Genomic DNA, 22581 nt, shown 5'->3' on the forward strand with positions numbered 1-22581 from the left:
TGTAGTAAAAGTGTTCATGGATATGTGAAACTTTTAAATATGAAATGGAATAAAAGCTCAACCTTCACAGGTATTTGTGTATGGCAATAAAGTATGTTAAACCGCACAGCCAAACATTTATATCTGGCTCTCCACATTCTGACTGGATTCCTTGTGACCTGTTTTCTTCCCACCATACCTGTGTTCTGCTCATTTGCAAATAGCCTGAAGTTGATCAATTATTATAATGATCCAACCAGATGATTTGGTAAAATAAGCCCCTCACATATGTTTCATCTGAGTCTCATTCACATCAGAGATAAATTTCAAATGAGAATTCTATGTTCTCCGGCTGATGGGCACAAATACACCAAGAGAAAATGGCTTCAAACTAAGCCATTACTTCATTATTCTGAAAATTCCAGAATACAGCTCTACTTAAACCAGAACCATTAAACAGTGATGTCCTTACCTATCAGTTGTAACAGACCTCGCTAAGGAAGAGATGGCATTTCTGTCACATCCCTTCCTCACATGACTGGCACTTAAGAGAAAAGCTGCCTAGACAAATTTCACTGCATATCCTTGGGATTTGTGTGGTTCTAGTCACCCCAAGGATATTTCCTTTTCCCACTCTCTCCACAGTCTCATGATAGTGACTGTTAAATACATCAGACTTCCAGCTTTAACAGGTCAGCGTGTCTTTTTAAGAAGAATACACTCATTGTCTCATTAGCATTCAGCAAGACAGAGAAGAAAAATCGCTTTCCATTCAGGGTAGCCTAGACAAATGGCTCTTACGTTTTCTCACTAAAGACCGGTGAGTAAAAATGGGAAGGGAGAGCCCTGTAATTACTCCAGTGTCACAAGCCAAGATAACCACAACATTATAGACAAAATAACACAGCAAGAGCCACCATATGTTGAGATATGCTTAGGAGGACTAATTTAACTGCCACTATGACCAAATTTGTTATTTGTGAAGATTCTTATAAAATTCACTTTACTACTATGTGCCCCCTGCTTTTCCATAAAACATGATAATGTCTAACAATAGTTAAGAAAAAGGGAGTTTTAAAACCTGGTCTTAGTTATGGGTTTTTGTTTTATAATTAATCACTCCCTCAACACACACACACACACACACACACACACACACCCATCAAACAAAACAGCGAAGAAGAACTTGCACATTCGCCTGAACAGCAGGTTCTATGCATTGGCCATGGGATAATTATTCTGTCTGAACAGTCGTAGCTTCACTTTAGCCTTGGAGCCTTTTCAAAACAACTAATCAAGACACAAAACTCTGTCTCTGCTCACCATGTACAGACAAACCCAAGGCTGTTCCAAAGTATATCCGAAAGTCACAACACAGTACTGATACAGCAATCTGTTATAAGACTATCTGTTAAGATTGCCATCTTAGAAAAAGCCTGCACTTTCCCATCAGGTTGCTCGGAATTTCAGATTCCCATGGTAATCAGTGTCCATGTAATGTGAATCCTTCTTAAATGTACATTCTATCCTCTCAGGAAACAGTTCTTATTATGGCCACTGAGATGTTGCCTTACAACATGCTTATTCAAAAGGTAAAATAGACTCATTTGGGAAGAGCTGGTGGACATTTCTATAGTGAAAGCTGTAGAATCATGGTGGTCACAACAATTTGTATTTGATAGAGCCTCTCAAACTCCAAACAGCCCAGAAAAGGATGACAGACACAATTGCAAGTCAATTAAAATAGAGTTAATAATTTCAGAAGGCAGTTAGACATAGGCATAGTTAGAACTTACTGGTCTGGAAGGAGCCACGGTACCCTGAAAAGTCTGTGAGATTTGCTAAATGAAAATGGAGCTGGAGACATTGCAAAGGGTTTAGGAAAGTAAGTGCATCGGCAGAACCATTCAGTCACAGATTGACCTTCTCGCAGTTCAGCCTCCATTGCAGTACTTCTATTTAATTATCTTTACAATGAAGTAATTGGGTATAGTGGTCATTAATTCTGGGTACAGTGCATGTCTGTACTTCTTGGTTTCCTTATATTTGGGGTCAAATATCTAGTTCTCACCAATGAGTTCTGAATGGAAATAACCTGTTACTCACATTTAACTGTCCATTCAGACTCCACTACAGCATTTCCTTTTCCCTCAGCCATGATGACTAGAAACATTCAAGATGATGGCTGTCCCACCAGTCTGGGTCTGGGCTACTCAGTTTACGGAAGCATCCCTGCCAGCCCACGACGGACAGATATAGAACATGAACAATGTTGTTTGGAGCCCGTACATGTTGGCATCGTTATTACAGCATTGCCTCATTTTTCCTAAAATATCCAATACTTTCTGCTAAGAAAAATTCAGTGATAGAGAAGATATTATTTAAAAGGTATGTTTCCATTTTTGGATTTTTTTAAGGTTTATTTTTATATTTCTGGAAGTGGAAGAGGGTTTATGGGGGAAAGAAGTTAATAAAAATATAATAAAATTTGTTTATATTTCTTATATTACCCTATATCTGTCTCCCTGTGACATTTTATTACTAGTCTAGTTTTACCTCTGGAGGTTATAGAATGCAAAACTAATTTATGTGATTACATATCCTATTTATTTAGTTGTTTATTAAGCAAACATTGTTAAACATCTATTAAATGTCTGGCCATGAGCTAGATGAGTGGCACCAAGAGTAAGTAAAATATAACCCTTGCTTTAGAGGAGCTTATACTCTGATAGACATACTTTGGCCCTACATGTGAATACCATGAGGTGGAAGGCAATGCTGTCTAGAGTTTGTGAAGAACCATGTCTGTGCTGGCTGGCACTTTAGGGTTGATAAACTGTCTTGGTAAACATTTTCCTGCTTAGTATTTATATTACGATGATGATGATAACGGCCTTCAAAGTTCTATAAATAGGGAAACTGGAAAGGTAATTTTATGATTAGTGCTATTATTATCCACCTTTCAGACAGATTGAAAACAGAATCTGAGTAGTTATGGGGTTTGTTCACACTCTCATACTTACTAACTTTTGGAGCCTAGGCATATAGCCAAGATGTCTAGCTCCAAAGAATGCACCCTCTCCAGGGTCCAGTGCTGTTTACCTGTCGAGTTCTCTGGGGGTTTCCCCAGACTGGAATGTCAACAACAGAAGTGGGACAGACATCGTTTCTGGAATAGCATGACCCATGGAAAACTGTTGGAAGGGCCAAAAGGGACAGGTTGTTTTGTTCACCAGAAACTGTAAAGAACTGTAAAGGATTACAGGTTCTTTAGTACTCTTGCAATTTTGATTTTGTCTGTCTTCTTATATTTGTTATTGTCTATTTTTTATTAAATTCTCTAATATAGCTCAGTAATGGAGCTTTTAAACAAGGATCAAGTAAATTATAGATTAAGTGAACAGCCTAAATGACCTAAGAATATTGAGAAGACTTTAAGCCAATAAGTAAGATTTTAAAAAAAATTATGGCAACCCTTTGTCTGCTGAAATCTTTGTTTTAAAAAAATGGTTCTATTACATTATGGTTATCCTAGAGCCTTTCCTTGACAGCAAACTTGGTGCAATGTACATACTCGGTGATCTTGTTTCACCCGATACATCCCCTTCTCCTCACTGCCCCCTTCCCTACCAGAATAGATGGCATGCTTGTATGCATATGATTAAGGTTCCCATTTCAACCAACTCATTTGGCAGGAGCAAGTTTCTAAGCCAATGCAAACATGGAAGGAAGGAAAGAAATAATGCATAAACAAGAAGGATGAAAGGGCATTTGAAGATTTCACAAAATGAGTACCAGTATGACATTCTTCATAACACCAAAAAGATCACTTTTATAATTTTTAAACTGGTACCAAGCTGAAGCTAAGCAGCTCACAACAAAAATGTAATAAGGCAAAAATAAAGACCCTTAAAATCAGAGGCAAGAAATACAGTTTACATTAAGTTGCAAGTATTATAAAGGACATAAATAATTTTGGGTTTTCTGTTGGATGTGTATTTTTTCCATTCCATATTTTACCTAAATGTTGGTCCTTTTGGTTTTCTTTTAACATTGCCCATTACGAGCATTACAAAACATCAATTCCAAACTGTCTTACGCAGAGGCATCAACTAAAACAAGAGTTAAAGTTAAAGCTGCCAATTCTCCTTATTGTGCTGCGGGCCTTCAATTACACAGAAGAAAACTGTGGGTGTTTTGCTTGCATAATAACAGGAGACTAGGACACAGCAGGGTGGGTTATTAAATAATAAATATGTAAAGTATAATTTTAACATTTTTATGTTACATCATTTTAAAATACAAGGATAACAAATAATATAGAATTAACTGATTAGTCACATGTGGACTCTGCATATTGCCCACTATATTTACCATTTAGCTGAATATCTAATAACAATAGCTAATTATTACAATTACAACTACAGGAAAATATTTAAAGTCATGTATGCATATGTTACATGAAGAAAAATAGATTGGTTAACTGGCTATATCTACTTTAGCTTCAAAAATTAAAACTGAAAACCTCATGGATCAGCATTTGGGGATGTGGACAGAATGTAAGCAAAGCACCGGACTCTCCCTGTTCTGAGGCTGAGCCCAAACCCCGGAGCTGCACCACGGCACTAACACGCGGCCCTGTTTCAGCAGTACTGTCCTAGATCATCAAATAAGGTGTATTTCTCTCCAAAGAAAAAACAGGTTGGAAATTTATATTTCTCCCCTGCCACATCCTACTCTCTTGAGGAGCCAAAGCAAAACACACAGCTGAGCTAACGTGAGGCCCAGCATTGTTCCCCGCGTGCCTGCCGATCCGTAACTGCGGCAGTAAAACTTTCAAAGTCAAATGACCCTTTTTACGTCGACTTTTATTTGTCTTGTATTTCAATTGCAAAGAAAGTCTATAAAACAGGTGAACTCTGTAACTTGTGATATTTGATTCAAGTGGTCAAAATAGTAAAGGAGCAGCTGAAGTTTAAAAATAGATTTGCCTGTGACCTTCATGAGATTTAAGTAGAACTTCATTATTGAAAGAAACTGCACTAAGAATAAAATTTATCTAACTTTAATTTCTAAGCAATTAAAAAGTGGAATTTAGGACACTCTAGTTGATACAATTTCCCCTTGAATTAAGTAGTTTCTAAGATTTTGTTTCATGTCAAAGATTAAATTATTCAATTAATTTAAAAAACCCTCCCCATTACTTTTTATCTTAGTTTAAGGTTTAAGGTTTAGAAATTTTACTATTTCTCTATATATTAAAAGATAAATAAATGGATAATGTTTCAATTCACTGTAATTTCTGAGCAAGTGACTACATTGTATGATCAGTAAATTTTCACAATTAAGGACATGTCAATAGCATACAATGTCGTGAGTAGATAAAAACCCCACGAATTAGTGTGCAGCACACTTTCCCAACAACAAAAATAACACCTGCAGTGCATGGTAACTGGTCATAAAAATTACGCATTTATAATGTTGACTCAAATTCAGAATACTTTTACACACCAAAATAACATGTTTGCAGTTTTCCCTTTCAGATTTTCCCAGTGGATTTTGTCTGTCTGCTTCATTTGATCATTTACTCACCTCGGACACTGTTCTGACCACTGTCAGCTCTGCCACTGATGTCCTGTCTGAGCCTCTCTTTTCCCATCTATGAACTAAATGGTTGGATTAACTAATCCTTAAAACCACTTCTGGGTCTATGACTCAAGTATACTTGAATTAGATTATAATCTATTGATCTTTTCAGCTATAAAATGTTATGTTTTTCAATGACTTGTGCTCTCTAATCCTTACAGCAGTAGCAGTAACAAGGCTAGTCCACAATTCATCTTGCAGGGAAGAGTGAACATTTAGAGGTGAGCCAACCTCCACAATGACCCCAAATGATCCACACCGCTAATATCTATAATCTTGTGTAGTCCTGTATCACGTGAATCAAGACCAGCCCAGATTGATCGATAGAACGATTCTCAGGTGACAATGTCTGACTTCTGAGGTCGAGTCATGAAAGGCACTGCAGCTTCTGTTTTGGCTTCTTGGATCACACACTCTGGAGGACACCAAACATTGAGTTGTGAGGGCCCCCAAGCCACCCTGTGCGCAGGCATTCGACCGACAACCTGGGGAAAGGAGATACTCAGCCCCAATCAAGGCTGCAGAGAGCTGCAGCCCTCTGACTTCGCATGAACTCTGGGAACTGCCCTGCCAAGTCCTCCCTAAAGTCCTACCCCGAAGAATCTGCCAGCATAATAAACAGTTGTTCACATCACTAAGTTTGTAGTACTTGGTTACGTAGCTATAGTAATTAGAACACAGGGAAACAGGAAACCTTTCTTTAGATGGAAGCAAGAAGAGCAAAAGAATATGATAAAGAAGAAACAGGATAATTTCCTATCTTATTGATTCTATATTACCCTAAAGCAAATACATTAAGTTTTCCTTAGTGTCTGATAAGTTGATGTGATACATACTCAAAATGTATGTACTGGTTACCTAATATTCTAAAACGTTTAGAGCTCTATGTACAAAGAAAGCAAAGTCACTGAGGTATGACTGTTGATCTTAAGGAGCTCAAGGTAAAATGGGAAAGACAGGTTTTCCAGCACCACTAGACTCTAGACACTAAAGAGAACCTCCATTGAGGGTTTTGGCCCTTCTCAGCCTCCTACAGGAAGTGCTATTTTTCTCTGAAACCTTCTCAGCCTCCTATGGGAAGTGCAAAATTAGGAAGAAAAAGGATAGACAAGAAGGATAAAAGTCAAGTGGACAAAGTATGTTGAAGAATCTTCAGGGGGGTTGGAAGGAAAAGGTGCTATGACAGGGTAATTGAGAGAAAATTGAATAGAGCAAATAAAATTTGGGTGAGGGATGTTAATGTATTGAAATTATAAATAATGCTATTCAATAACCCTGGTTGGTGTGGCTCAGGATTGAGTTCTGGCCCTGTGAACTTAAAAGTTGCTGGTTCGCTTTCCCATCAGGGCACATGCCTGGGTTGTGGGCCAGGTTCCCAGCAGGGGGTGTGCGAGAGGCAACCAGTTGATGTTTCTTTCCCTCTCTTTCTCCCTCCCTTCCTCTCCAACTAAAAATAAATAAATAAAATCTTTAAAAATAACGTTCTTTAATAAACATAGGTAACAATGAGACTTACTGAATTATTTTTACTTAATCATACTGTGCATCTTTTAATGCTGTTATTACAGCACTGCACACACTATAAATGTTCATACTAATTACAAACATAATAAAATATAAAATGCAGTCTAGAAAGAATGGGCTTAGAATACTGCAGAAGGGGCTTTCAGCTCTTCCAGTGCAAGCACCAGGGGTCACAGAGGAAAGGTGACCTCTAAACCAGGAGGGAAGGAACCACAAGGTGTGGAGAGGAACTCCAGCTAGAGGAGGGTGGCTGTGCAGAGTGGAGAGGGACAGGCAAGGACAAATGTGTAGAGGGTGTGTGTGCCTTGCCTTTTTGTTCTGTCGGGTAGATCTCTAAAGTTGGTCCATAAAGTGGTTTCATCTAAATAACTGGGCAAAGTCTTCAGGGACCCCTTTCCTCCAGCAACAAACCTGTCGGTCACTAATTGTGAGTCTTTTAAAGGGAACAAAGACTTTCATTTTGTCATTATTGAAAAAATTTAAAATCAAACCATGCCTGGTTGAAGAGTCACACTGGAAATTATTTACACACAGAAAATTTACTTAGAATATTAACTAAAAAGTGTGGTAAACTGACATTAGATTAATTGTTCTTTAAACAAGAAGAGTCATTACAAAGGAAAAATGTACTAGGAATGATGAACAACTTTCTTAGTGACTTCGTAATTTTGCCTACAAGAATAAAGGAAAGCTCTACTGATTTGATGGGATATGGGTCACCACTAGGTAAATTCACCTTCTTGAGCAAAAAACCCTAAACTTTAATTTGAACTAAAAGTTTATTTTGTGCATGTATGACATTTCTAGGTTAGAAGAATATCTGGATATCTTGAGCACATTGGGTACGAAGACCTTGCCTTGCTCTGTGCTGATAATTTTATCATCTATTATTATTTATCTATTTGTGGATCAAATACTTTTAAGACAGTGTATCCAACATTGCTCCAAATTCTTAATAAATATGTTATTCTTCATGGAGCTTTATGAGGTTGATATTAGCAGTAGTAGTTATAGTTTCTACATTTTACAGAAGAGGAAACTGAGGCACTGAGAGGTTAAGTAGTGTGCCTTAACTCCCGCAGCTGGCAACAGGCGGAGCTGATTTGAGACCAGGTGATCTGGCTCAGAGTTTGTGGTCTTAGCCACTTCCGTAATAGTCTCCACCAATATTACTGAATAAAAGAAAGCAAAAATAATAATAATTAAGTGATGCACTACAGGGTTCACAAATCCATTAAACAAATGTTTTTTCTATTCCTATTTTGTGCTAGGAACTGCATTTTACCTTACATCGCAGTATACTCATATCTTAGGCAACACAATATTATACAATAATAATTATAGTAGCTATAAAGCAAGATTTGCCTGAGTTTGATCCATGAGACCATTATTCTCAATACAAAGTACATGTAAGTTGAATCTTCAGGAACATTATCTTTCATTTCAATACTTGAAAGTAAATTACTGATTTCCTGGGTTCATTTTTTAAAGCACCCATAGTGAAGCTTGGACAATCAATATTCAAAATCAACAGTGACTATTAATAACAAAATGGATTATCTTTTCTCTATAAAGAAATTCCAAATAGGTAAATACATCGTTTTTTTAGAGACTAAATTTTTTTAAGAGATACTACCTCCATGAAAAACTGCACTAAAAATAGACTTTAGGAAAGAAATATCTAAAGATATGTACTTATTAATTAATCTAATTAATAGCCAAAATAGCGTGTGTGTAAAGGAGGAATGGAGGTGACCCAAAAGATACTATATTAACATATTAGACCATAACTAGGATGTTCCAGAAATGCACATTATCTTGAGTAGAAAAACAAAACTTCACTTTTAAAAACCCGAGACATGAACATTGACCTGGACTCCATGCTGGTTATCTTGTACATAGATGATAAAGGTGTCTTTGAAAAGGGAAGAATAAAATCCACAATCTGACAGAAGATTGCCAACAGAAGGTTTGCTGACAGAGGGTTTTTAAGATCTTGCCTCCCTGTTCATCCATAAGAGCTCTTCCCTTCCTTCTCAGACTCACTTTTAGCAGTCTTTGTGTCTGTTAACAATGAGTATTAGATTGCAAATATGTTGAGAATACTCAATTTACTGGAGCCCAGAAAGCAACGTTATCAGATACATTGTAAAATAAAATTGTTTGGATACTATTTTGTGATTACAACTCTGAATCCTGAGGAAAAAAGACACCTACTGAGAAGGGCTCCTGGTGACTAACTGGGCTCAAATTTTTAACAATGGAGCCCAGCAGCCATTTCAGCACAGGGTCCTCTCATGCAAACCTTACTTCAGGGAGAGGCAAGTGTGGGACTGCCTGCCTGGAGTGTGATTTTGCTGCCTGAGTCAGCCCTTCTAAAGGAGTTCCTGGAGTCTTATTTCAACCAGGGGGATTGAGACTTTCTCCATTCAATCAAAGCTAAACAGTTCAAAGCAATTAGAGTGGGTCTATACTGACCAATTGTGACAGTGCCTTTTGGACAGAACAAACTGTAATGATTCGGAGCTCTCATTTGCATGAGGACTGACCTAGTAGGGCCCAGGGGTGGGGACCTCAGTCCATAGAAACCAGCTCCCCTCTGGCTTGGACAGAGCACTTTCTCTTTCCATCTAAGGCTAAAGACTGCAGACTGCATCTTCCTGGCTGAGCAGAAACATGGACAACATCTCTCTACAGCAGTGAAGCAGACCAGCACAATGCAAAGCAGATGGGCATGAAGTGGAACAGAGCGGACCGTGGAGGCGCAGAACATAGCCATGTGGCTAGAGAGGGGCCAGCCCCAGGGCTGCCGCACAGCTGTGCTGCTTTCACAGTCACACTGCACCACAGTTGAGCTGTTATACTGGACAGTTTCCATGTTCGCCACTCCCCAAATGGGTCATTCCTGTTGGTTTTGAATTGGCACGAAAGATCATCATTGACACACACTACAACTTTCAGTGCCATCTCTTATCGGGGAGTTTTTTGAAACCATTGCCTCATTAAAACTTCTCAGTTGAAGAAGTGGAAGAACATGTAGGGTGGGGCAAAAGTAGGTTTACAGTTGTGAGTACTTGAAACAAAGAGTTTATTCTTGAGTTGTTATTTGTTAATTACTGTATTATTTTCCATATGAACAACTGGAAACCTGCCTTTGCCACACCCTGTATGTCTTCTATTTCCCTTGGAATATTTGGGGCTACCTATTTATCTGGAGAACTTCAATTTCCTCACTACAATGAATATGAGGTAGTAATTTAGTACCTGGTGTATAACAAGAATTATCTTTAACAACACTGAATAATATATGAGGTTTTTGGATGTCATATAGCAATAATGAAGGAGCATTATTATAGAAGAACACTTAGCAGCTTGTGAAAGAAATCCAGTCTAATAGAATTATGAATAAGTATCAAATATAAATGAATAAGTTATGTGAACAGAAGGAAGCTCTAAGTGGCTTCGGTATTAGGGAGACTCCGCAACGTGGGTGGGTTTAGTCTTTTCTGTTGTTATTCTATGTGAAATGCTGACTGATGTACCCTTTAAATTAGCTCAAATAAATTTGACATATCTTTTTTCCTCCTTAAATTTAGGATGAAGCTAAGGATTTCGATAACAAACAGGTTTGCAAAACTCCCACAGCATTTGCATTTGTATAGTTGAGATTTTTTTTAATTGTAATCTTTCAATAGTAATTTTCTCTCTTTGGGAAACAATTTTTTCTCTGGCTTTATATTAGATAAAAGATACAGCTGTAGTTCATGCAATTTAGAAGTCGAAGTTAATTAAATTTTAACATTAATAATTAATAACCTTTTAATAGGTTAAATTATTTTAATGTGTTTTAATACTTTATTATTAATAGTTAATAATATTTTTAATCTTAAAAAGTCATTACAATGTTTAATTAAAGGCTTCAAAACAGACAGTGGATTTCTAGATTATATTCAGAGTTAACAGAACCAGTGTAACTTTCCCAACCAGACACCTCCCATTTCTTTACATAGACTGAGGATTATGTAGGTATTATTGGTCCTTCACTGCAAGTAAATATAAAACCAATTCCATTGGGCGGGCGGGGTGGGGGGGAATCAGTATTTATATGTCAGATTCATGGGATGAAAAAGTTATACTGCTTTTTTAAATACATTTGCTTAATGATGACTACTTTACCTTTAGAATGCTGATATAAGATTTGATACAATATCAGAGAACCCAAGATGGCAGTGAAGCAGGTGGAAACTACAATACACACACTCCTCCCAGGACCAGACTGGAAGTTCAACTAAAATATAGAGCAGTCAACCTGAATAACCACTGAGGACTCACTGAAGAGAAGTCCCATAACCCATGAATTTACAGAAGAAGCCACACAGAGCCCGCCACTCCCCTCGGGCTCTGGCAGAGGGAGGGCAGAGCACATTGGTCATGGAAGGAGAGCTGGGGTTTGTGGCTCTGGTGAGGAAGCTGAGGGGACAGCTGCTGAGACTCCCCGTTCTGAGTCACTCCACCACACTTCAGATGTCATCTTTTTGAGGTAGAGCATGCCCCTCAAACTGGGGGAAAGCAATTGCCCCACCCTCTATTCTTCCTGTCAACCCATCCAGCAGAGCTTCTGCCTCACTAAGGAGTCAGTGACCTGGGCTGAGGTTCAGAGTTCTGGGCAGGATCAAAGGGTATCAGAAGATGACTTGTGTGGCTTAGGGGTCAGGGTCACTCTCCTCAATTTCCCATGATCCTGACTGGTGACTCCGTCTCATTGCAGATCCACTAGCCCCACTCTCTAAACTCCCGGCATACCCAGTTCCTTGACTCTTGGTGGCTCCACCCTGCTGAGGTCTGGGCAGAATTTGGGACATTCTCCGTTGTGTGGCTCTAGGATGGGGGCCACACCCCCAACACCCCCAAACCTGACTACTACCTCTCCCTCTATTGACTCCAAGTGTCTCCTCCCTGCTGAGAATCAGCTCTGGCAGAATCTGAGACAGACAGTTGCATGGCTCCAAGACAGGGGAAAGTTTTTCCTCACAAGCCCAACCAGTGCAGACAGAGCCTTCAATTCACAAGGACAGATTTTGGCCTGTTTAAGCCTGATAAACTCTGCTGGCTTCACCTGGTGATTCCTTGAAGCCCTACTGTACCACAAAGGTGTGCGAGCACCCAGAGAATGGCAGCTAGGCTTGCTATATCCTGGGACACATTCAGTAGCCTCAGATGCATCACTGGCACCAAGATTGAACCTGTATAAATCTGGAGAACACTTCTACCTGGTAGAACTCCCCTACCTGGTGACTCACTGAAAATTTATTTCATGTAACTTGAGTGGCACCAAGGATCTCTTAGTGATTGAGCCTAACAGGCAGTTGGCAGGGGGAGGCAGACAAAAGCAAATTTTGCTGCCCTGTCTCCTGGTCCAGTGCTGGTAAAAGTGAGCCTTAGTGTGCAGTTTGATCCTTCCTGTGCACACCCAGGTCAAACAGAGGCAGCCACAAACTATGGATCACTTTGTAGCTCCAAACAGGTTGTCCAGGGACAGTCACGGGCGGCATCTGACATTGACCTACACCAGAGTTCTTCCCAAGAGGCCCCAGAACCAGGACGCGCTGTGGCCATCTTCAAACATCAGAGCAGGATACAAGGAGTTTTATAAGTGGGATATCAAAAAGCAGATCTCAGCAGGCACCAGACACTGCTGAGGCAATTTTTTGTCTAGTGGTCCACACCTGCACAGCAGCTCATACACTACGGCCAGAATTAATCTCAAAGGGAGCCAGTCTGAGGATTCACCCCACACACAAATGGGCTAATAGCAATCAAATCTCAATTACAATAAGAGAGCCCACATAATCCACATGAGGAACATCTGTGGACCCACTGCTGGTGACCCAGGAGACTGTGCCCAGAGGGCCCCAGACAACACCTACTGAATAAGGCCACCCTGCCAAGACTCAGAGTCACAGCAGATCTACCTAACATGTAGAAACAAACACAAAGAGGCAGACAAAACTGGGGGGTGAAGAAGCAGGCCCCAAATGAAAGAACAGGATAAATCTCCATAAAAAAGAGCTAAATGAAACGGAGGCAAGCAATGTGTCCAACATAGAATTCAAAACAAGGGTTGTAAGAATGCTCAAGGAACTTAAGGGAAAAATGAATGAAATCAATGAGAACTTAACCAAAGAGATAATAAACATAACAAAGATATAGAAATGAAAACAAAGAACCAGTCAGAAAGGAAGAATACATTAGAAGTAATACACAGTAGGTTAGATGAAGCAGGAGATAGAATTACTGATTTGGAAGACAAGGTGGAAAAAAACACCCAATCAGAGCAGCAGAGGAAAAAAGAATTAAAAGAAATGAAGATAGTTTAAGGGGCCATTGGGGCAACATGAAGCATAACAAGTTCTGCATAATACAGGTGCCAGAAGGAGTAGGGAGAACTAGGGAGAGAAAACCTATTTAAAGAAAAAAATGACTGAAAACTTCCTTAACCTGGTGAAAGAAATAATGCATGAGTGTAGGAAGCACAGAGAGTCCCAAACAAGGTGAACCTAAAGAGGCCCACATGGAAACACATCATAGTTAAAATGGCAAAGGTTAAAGAAAAAAATCTTAATAGCAGCAAGATAAAGACAGTTAGTTGCCTATAAGGGAGCTCCCATTAGGCTGTCAGCTGATTTCTCAACAGAAACATTTTAGACCAGAAAGAATTGGCATGAAATATTCAAAGCAATGAAAAGCAAGGACCTATAGCAAAGACTACTTTATCTAGCAATGCTATCATTTAAATTTGAAGTAAAAATAAAGAGCTCCCCAGATAAGAAAAAGCCAAAGTAGCTCATTAGTTACCACCAAACCAGTATTACAAGAAGTGTTCAAAGCTATTCTTTAAGAAGAAGAAAAGAGGAACAGTTATAAGGAATAAATTAGCAATAAATACATACCAATTGAAAATCACTTTAAATGTAAATGGCTTAACTACTTCAATAAAAAGCAGAGGGTAGCTGAATCTATAAGAAATTAAGATCCATATATATATATGCTGTCTACAAGAAACTGACTTCAGAACAAAGGATGCACATAGACTAAAAGTAAAAGGATGGAAAAAGATATTTCACACAAATGGAAATTTTTTAAAAACTGGAGTAGCAACATTTATATCTTACAGAAAAAGATTTTAAAACAAATGCTAAAGTAAGAGACAAAGAAGGATACTACATAATGATAAAAGGAGAAATCCAACAAGAGATTATAACCTTTGTAAACCTAATATATGTACCTAATTTATGTACCTAATATAGGAGTAGATAAATATATAAAGCAAATCTTGATGGACATAAAGGGAGAGATCAACAGTAATACAGTTATGTTATGGTTATATTAACACCTTATTGACATCAATAGATAAATCTTCCAGACATAAAATCAACCAGGAAACAGTGGCCTTAAATGACACACTATATCAGATGCATTTAATTTATATTTTCAGAGCACTTCCCCTCAAAGCAGCAGACTATACACATTCTTTTCAAGTGCACATGGAATATTTTCTAGGATAGGCCACATATGAGGACAAAAAACAAGTCTCAATAAATTTTAAAAGATTAAAATCATATTAGTCATCTTCTCAGAACACAATGGCATGAAATCAGAGATCAATCACAACAAGAAACGAGAAAGCACACAAACACACGGACACTAAATCACATGTTGCTAAACAATGAGTGGATCAACCACGAGACCAAGGAAGACATCAAAAGATGCCTTGAAACAAATGAAAACAAGAGCACAATAATTCAAAATGTGCAGAGCACAGTAAAAGCAGACCAGACAGGGAAATTTATAGTTACAAGCTTACTTCAAGAAACAAGAAAACACTCAAATAAATAATCTACCTTTACTCTTAAAAGAACTACAAAGAGAACAAATAACAAAGACCAAAAGGAGTACCAAAAAAATAATAAAGGACACAGCAGAAATAAATAAAATAAAGTCTAAAAACAAAAAAAGATCCATGAAGCCAAGAACTGGTTCCTTGAAAAGATAAATGAGATTGACAAACCTTTAACCAAGCTCATCAGAAAAAAAAGAGAGAAGACCCAAATAAATAAAATAAGAGATGGAAGGGAAATAAAAACTGACTGTACAGAAATACAAGGAATTGTAGGAAAATATTTTGAACTATATACCAACAAACAAGTGTTGGCAAGAATGGGGAGGAAAGGGAACCCTCATGTTGTTGGTGGGAATGCAGACTGATGCAGCCACTGTGGAAAGTGGGGTGAATTACCTCAAAAAATTAAAAATGGAACTGTCTTATGACCTAACAATTCCACCTCTGAGAATTTATATGAGGAAACCCAAAACACTAATTTGAAAGAATATATGCACCCCTATGTTTTTTTGCAACATTATTTATAATAGCCATGATTTAGAAACAGCCAAAGTGCCCATCAGTAGATAAAAAATCTGTAGTACATTTACACAATGTAATACTACTCAGCCATTAAAAAGAAGGAAATCTTACCTTCTGCATCAGCATGAATGGACCTGGAGAGTATTACGCTAAGTAAAATAAGCCAGTCAGTGAAAGACAAATACACTAAAATCCCACTTATATGTGGAATCTAGTGAGCAAAACAAACAAAAAAAAACCAGAAACAGACTCATAGCTTTCAGAGGGCAGGAGGTAAGGGGGCTGCATGAAAAAGGTGAAGGGATTAAGAAAAAGTCTTATAGACACACAACAGTATAGTCATTACCAGAAGAAATGTGGATGGGGGAAGACAGGAGAGGGGAAAAGGGGGACAAATGGTGTTGAAGAGACAGGTGGTGAACACACAATACAATATGTAGATGATGTACTATAGAACTGTACACTTTAAACCTATAAAATTGTATTCACCAGTGTAACCCCAATAAATTCAATGACAGAATTTTTAAAAACCTAGCTGACATAATATCATTAAAAGTCAATTTAAGATCAGTAAAATGTGATGCTCTAAAATGCAGGTCTTATATATGTACACTTTGAATCAAAAGGCTTAGTTACAAAAACTGATCACCTTAGGGTGCAACTCTGCTGTATGCCTTCATTTCACACTCAGGGAGCAAGCATTCAAATCCCAAATGGAGGAGATATACACACAGGTTTCAGCATGCACACACTGCTACCCCAGAGCTGGGAAGTTTGCATATCTGTGTACACAGTATGTGAATGTGTGCACGGCCCGTGGGGATCACAGCTGAAATACAGCACAACTAAATGCACCACTACCAACAAGAAAACCTTTACGGGAGCGAGCTAAACGTGGAAAAACTCTTTTCAGAGTGTGTTTCTATGAGAAATTCCTTAATGTCTTCTAATTATTGTGAAAGTAATGTGAAAGTAATTAGAATAGATAGAAACAAGTTTCTTTTCCTCCTTGATTCCCAATTACAATATATAGGTTACAGATAATAGCCCTTTTCAGCTGTCACTAGATAGAAACTGGAAGCTAGTTTTTAGCGGTCCACCCTCTCATTATTATGATGCTATGAATTGCAGCACAATTCAGCACATCAGTGTGTAATTTCCCCAAGGTTTTATAAAAATCATTAATATAAAGCATTAATGCTGAGGGCCTGTAGGCCTTTTTCTTTCTTTATTTTTTTCTTAATAATTTAAATCCATTGACTTGTAACTGGCTTTTAAAATGACATTTTTCCTTACTGCTTTCAATTCAGTCCAAATTTAAAAAAAAATAAAATAAAAAGATGCCAGATGTCATGAGGCCAATAAGCAGGTGGGCTGAAGCTTCTGTACCAATTCAAACTGGCACCACATCAAACCTGGTGGGTATAACCTTTAATTCACTGCTTCCCTGGCACCAGATCTAGTGCCATCTGCTCAGCATTGCTAAGCTGTGCTTGTTTCTGTGCAGGGACGATGCCAACAATGCAAACTGTCTCCTACATGTGCAGGGAATCATCAGTGTAACTAGTTTTTTGAGACCCATATGGTGGCATCTGCGAATGCACACTGTCAGCATCACTGCCTGTACCACCCTTCAAGTTTTAAGAATGGGAGGAGAGAATGCCAGTTTGTAATCCACTGTTGAGAGCCAGGAGGAAAACTTTTTCCTTTCTTCTGGGTGCTTTTATTAAGGTCTTTCGGAGTGAGCACACAAGACCTCGGAAGAGGCTTGACTTGAGCTCAGAAACCACAAACTCTGGGAAGAAGCCTCCGTGAACATTACACCTAGAAAGGGGCCCTTCGTGTGTTTCCTAAAGAGTTTAGATCAGAAACCAGTCATTCTCCATGCAAGGACCAACACTCCAGAAGGCTATCTTCTAAGAATTCTTTCCTATTTCCATTAAGACTTCAAATACTAATGTTTGAACATATACGACCTGGGGGTTGGCGGGTCGGGGGGCGGGCGGGGAGGGAGAAAGCAGATCTTTTCCTTCCCCCAGGAAATAAATGAAGGTAAGAAAAGAGATTTGCCTACATTCTGTCTACAGTCAGCATGCCTCAGAAGTACTGAGCATTCTTGAACTATATTTTTATGAAGAGTGATCTTTAATTTACTTACTCATTTTATATCATTGAGGGAACACCGGTAAGGTGACTCGAAGGAAATACATGTGCACCTGCACCTGTCCGCTGGGCTGTGTGAAGCGACAGAAAGGGCATAAGCTGCATGCGTACGTGTACCTTAAAGTCCAGAGCTCCCGAGTGGAACAGTGGAATCTAGACTCTCGCTTTCGGATAATTCCCCATTCTGTTCCCTTTCGCAGGACTTGCTCTGAGCCTGACTTCCAGTGGACTTGGACAGCGACCCTCGACCTACAGTCCCTTGTTAAACAGACAGATAAAGACAGATTTCTTAGATTGCTCATTTATTACCAATTTCTCATACTAAAATTTCTCTGAAAGGAAGGATTTTGCTTAACTCACCTAGCTTCCAGCAAGGTATCCAGCATATAGTAATTACTCATTAAGTATGTAATAAACAAATTTATAAACACAGAATACATATATTTCAGAATGCATGAGATATATAAAAATTTATAAATATAACTGATTAACATTACTATTAGTAAATAATAATATACCAACAGCACTACTTACTAAACACTGATTTATGTTAAATATTGTGTTAATTATTTCACATTCTGCATCTTATTTTATAACTTAGCAATCCTGTTAGTTACTAACTTGGTCCCCATTGTACAGATGAGAAAAGTGGATCTGGGTCTAAAATGCCTAGCTAGTAAGCATCGGAAAGCAAGAGTCAAATTCAGTTCTATCTGACTCCGGAGTCGAAGGCTTTAATCACAACATTAAATGGCCTATCTTCTATCAAAATATTTGGCAAATTCAACCTAAATCAAACGAAAAAGTGTCACACAAATAGGTTTATGTTTCTGCCATATGTTAGGTATTATTCTGAAAATTTCCTATCTGTTAAACTCATGATAATGATGAATAATGATGATGATGATGATGATGATAACAGTGACGACTTAGGGCAGATATGTGTCTAACTTTTTTTTATTTAAAAGACTTTTATATCTTATCATATATAACCAATATGTATCCCACTAAGAAGCCTAAAATTCTCAAGCATAAAAAAAGAATTCGCACTCTGTTAACACCCCTCTCTGATGGTTACATTGCTACACAAATGGGAACTCCTGATTGCTGTATTAGTGATCTCAATACCATCTGGCAAAATAAAGATCTTGAAATACAAGGTGGAACCATTTAGGGAAAAGATCATAATTGCAGTGCAATATTTATCACACTCATATTTGAGAATATTAATTCACCTGGAAAACATTAACAAAACTAAGAATGCATTCTCTAAACATAAAATTACTCAAAAAAATTTACTTATTACTCACTTTAGTTGTCACTTTACATGGTGGAATAGTTTAAACAGCACAATCAGACAGCATTCTGACAGCACTGTCTCACCAAAAGAAATAGTCCCATAAAATCATAGTATAAATGCACACCTATCTAGACCCTGCATTTAGGATTTCTTTTGAAACTTTACAATTTTCTTTACTTTGTTAATGCAATTCATCCTCTTTCTTACCCTTAATTTCTACCCTTCCCCAGCGTGCACGCACGCACACACACATGCTTTTTCCTAGCAATGGAAGGAAGAAAAGAAGGAAGGAAGGAAGGAAGGAAGGAAGGAAGGCCTGAGATAGGGAGCATTTCCAGCAGAAATTCAGAGATGAATTCAATGACGAGTGTGCATTTCTTCTCAATAATTAGTTTTGCTAATGCTAGCAAGATATTAGAACACGATGCAAAAGGTCAGAGGATAGGGAGATTTTAAAAAGGCAAATGGAATATTAAAAAGTAAAATTTAAATAGCAGAGCATATGCATTGCAAACAGAAAGGAGGTCATTATATGTGCAAGCACAGGAGCACACATTCTAAATGGATGCTCATAACCATGGGTCCTTTAAGAATATGCTTAACCTCAGGCTGCGGTAAGTTTACTAATTCACTGAATTGCTTCAAGGATCAACACAATAATGGATATGACACTGCATTGTTCAATGTGGCATGTGACACAAATGTAAGATGACTTTTTATAAACCGTATTATCGTTCCTTATTGCCAGCCATGGTCCAAACACATTGTCAACAGAATAGGGATAAGCAAGACTCTCCTCATCAGGAAAGTCTGACTCCAAATGGCAGATGCCTAGAAAATAACCACTTTGCACATTTAAGTTCCACCTCATCTCACATTAGTGCTGCCAGGTCAATGGACTTGAGCTGCATAAGCCTAAATCAGCACATTTAGGTTCTCAGTGACTATCCTTCTCATTTGCATTTAGGTAGGTCTTGCAACTAGGAATCTGTTCAGAGTTTAAATCTCAGTGGAAAATCCCCTCGGTTGAGATTCACTGGAAGAGGTTAAATATCACCTGTGGCAGCTTCCTAAGATGTCAGGACTAAAGACATAATCAAGTTTAGAAGCACTGTTGTCCATTCTTAGTACATCTTACTCTGTACCTATCCCATAAATACAAACACCACCCAAGCTATACACTCAAGAGTTTGGAGGAAGAAATTCACAAGATTCTGCTCTTGTGAATGTACTAGCACCATGTACTAGCACCAGCTGTACCCAGTTCCAACAACAACACAGAATAAAAGCACATGCTCCTTAATCAAAACATTTTGACATAAAATAGGTGAAAATTTACTTACCAGATCCATTATCTAGGCACTTCATTGTATCTAATTCTCACAACAAAACTAGGGCTTGACAAAGTGAAAAGGTTTGCTTAAGATATACAAATATAAGTGGCAGAGGTGGACTTTGTACCTAGGTATGTCCAATGTCCACACTTGAGCTCTTGAACCCCATCCTAGAGTAGAGCAAATTATAGAAGAGCTGATATGCTAGGAGCACAAAAAGCCATGGAATCTTCATTATGCATCATGCAAGGCACTTCTACTTGAAGATTTTTTGTGAAAATATATTTTATATTAAATATAACAGAATGTGTTACAGAGTATTGAGCCATGAGACACTAATTTTTAATTATAAAAAATATAAAAATTAACTTAATTGCATGCATGTCATGGCTGCCTTGTCATGGTAGAAGTTCCCGTCTTTCACTCTGCCATTTGAAGTAGCCCAGTGAGGGGCAAGCAAACATGAATACCACAAGGTACACATCCCTAGTGAATCCCTCTGCAGACGGGTGGCTCTCAAATCTTCCCACATTTTAGTATTTCCAGGATTGTTTTTTAAATGTCCATGTGTAGGCTCTACCAACTAAGATTTTGAGTTAATCTGGCCCTGGGCCATTGTCTGTATATTTCAAATATTCTCCAGCTAAAGTTGAGAGTGACTCCTCAAACAAAAAGTATCAAAAATGTATAATACTCTCATTTAGATAAGTGATTTTACATGCTTCTCCTCATTCAATGCATACTCATTTTGTACCAACATGAGCAGGCCACTGAGCTTGGCACAGTACTACTTAGAACCAATTCAGCAATTCAAAACTGAAATGTATCTCCTATAGGTCTGAAAGGCTATCAGTTAGTTGGGTTGTCTTCTTCTTTTCATTGCCTCACTTCTGCCCTTGAACACATTGCCTTCAATAGTATTTTAAATGAACTCTTTTTATAGCCTTTATCTCTACTTGTTGGTAAATAAAATGATAGAAGAAAAAAAAGTGATAATTTTGTCCTGCTGTTGCCAACAAAAAACTTATTACAATGACCAGAGCTAGATGAAGACAAAGCAGAGGCAGAGGTAAGAGAGAAAGGAAAAAGAATGAAAATATGACAGAAAGAAATTCAGGTCACCTACTGAAACTATATCATACTGAATTCTGAATTTCTCCAGGTTAAGGGTTAAATGATCACTAAGCTGTGTTGAAATAAAAGATGCTCATTTTAAGCATATAAGACATTTGTTCCAAACCAGGCATTGCAAGAGTGACACCCAAGATTGAGAGCAAGAGTGAGAGAGAGCATAAATGAACCAACAAAGGGATTACTAACTGGTCATTTTAGAAATTTGTGCTTTAAGGTAATGCTCAAAGAAGATAATGAGTGGCCATTAAAGTTGAAGAGTATCTAGTTCCAATTGCCAGTATCAATAAATAGACAATTTGCAGAATTTTGACTCATGAGTTCAGGACCTACTCACCTTCCATGTGTCTATTTGCAAAAGGGGGTTGCAGGCTTCCCAACTATGTTGAATAACATATGTAACCCAGACATTGAAATACATCCTTGCAGGTGATAACTGCCATACTATTTTGAGCACATTTATATGTGGAACATTGTTCTAAATGCATCTAATGAACTAAACTATTTTACCATTTCAATAGACCTGCTACATGGTAAATACCAAGGTCTATCTAGAAAAAGTCCAGCTGTTGTTAATATAACAAGAACAGTTTGTGTGACATGTAACCTAGAAGCCAAAGAGAATGGACTGGAATTCACACGTGTGAACAATGATGCCTTCACTGCACTAGTCAGTGGGGAAGGTAGATGCCATTGATTGAGCATGTGTACTGTGTGGCCATCGCATTCAAAATCACTGAGCAAGTAGAGTAAAGATTCTGCATCAAATTTTGTTTGAAGCTTGAACAATCCTCTGCGGAAATTATTTGGATGGTTCAGAAGGCCACAGTTGTGGGTAACTGGTGACTGGCAGCTTTATCAGGATACCCACGCATGCATCAGGTCCTGTGCAGAGGTTTTTGGTGAAACATCAAATTACGCAGGTGACTCACCCCCTGACAGCCCAGATTTGGTGCCCTGAAATTTCTGGCTTTTCCCAAAATTAAAATCACTTTTGAAAGGGAAGAGATTTCAGACCATGAATGAGATGAGATCAGGAAAATACCACAGGACAGCTGATGGAAATTGGGAGAACTGTGTGA

Source organism: Phyllostomus hastatus, unplaced genomic scaffold (assembly GCF_019186645.2).
Source record: "Phyllostomus hastatus isolate PE091 unplaced genomic scaffold, TTU_PhHast_1.1 phas_scaffold_21, whole genome shotgun sequence".
Taxonomy (NCBI): domain Eukaryota; kingdom Metazoa; phylum Chordata; class Mammalia; order Chiroptera; family Phyllostomidae; genus Phyllostomus; species Phyllostomus hastatus.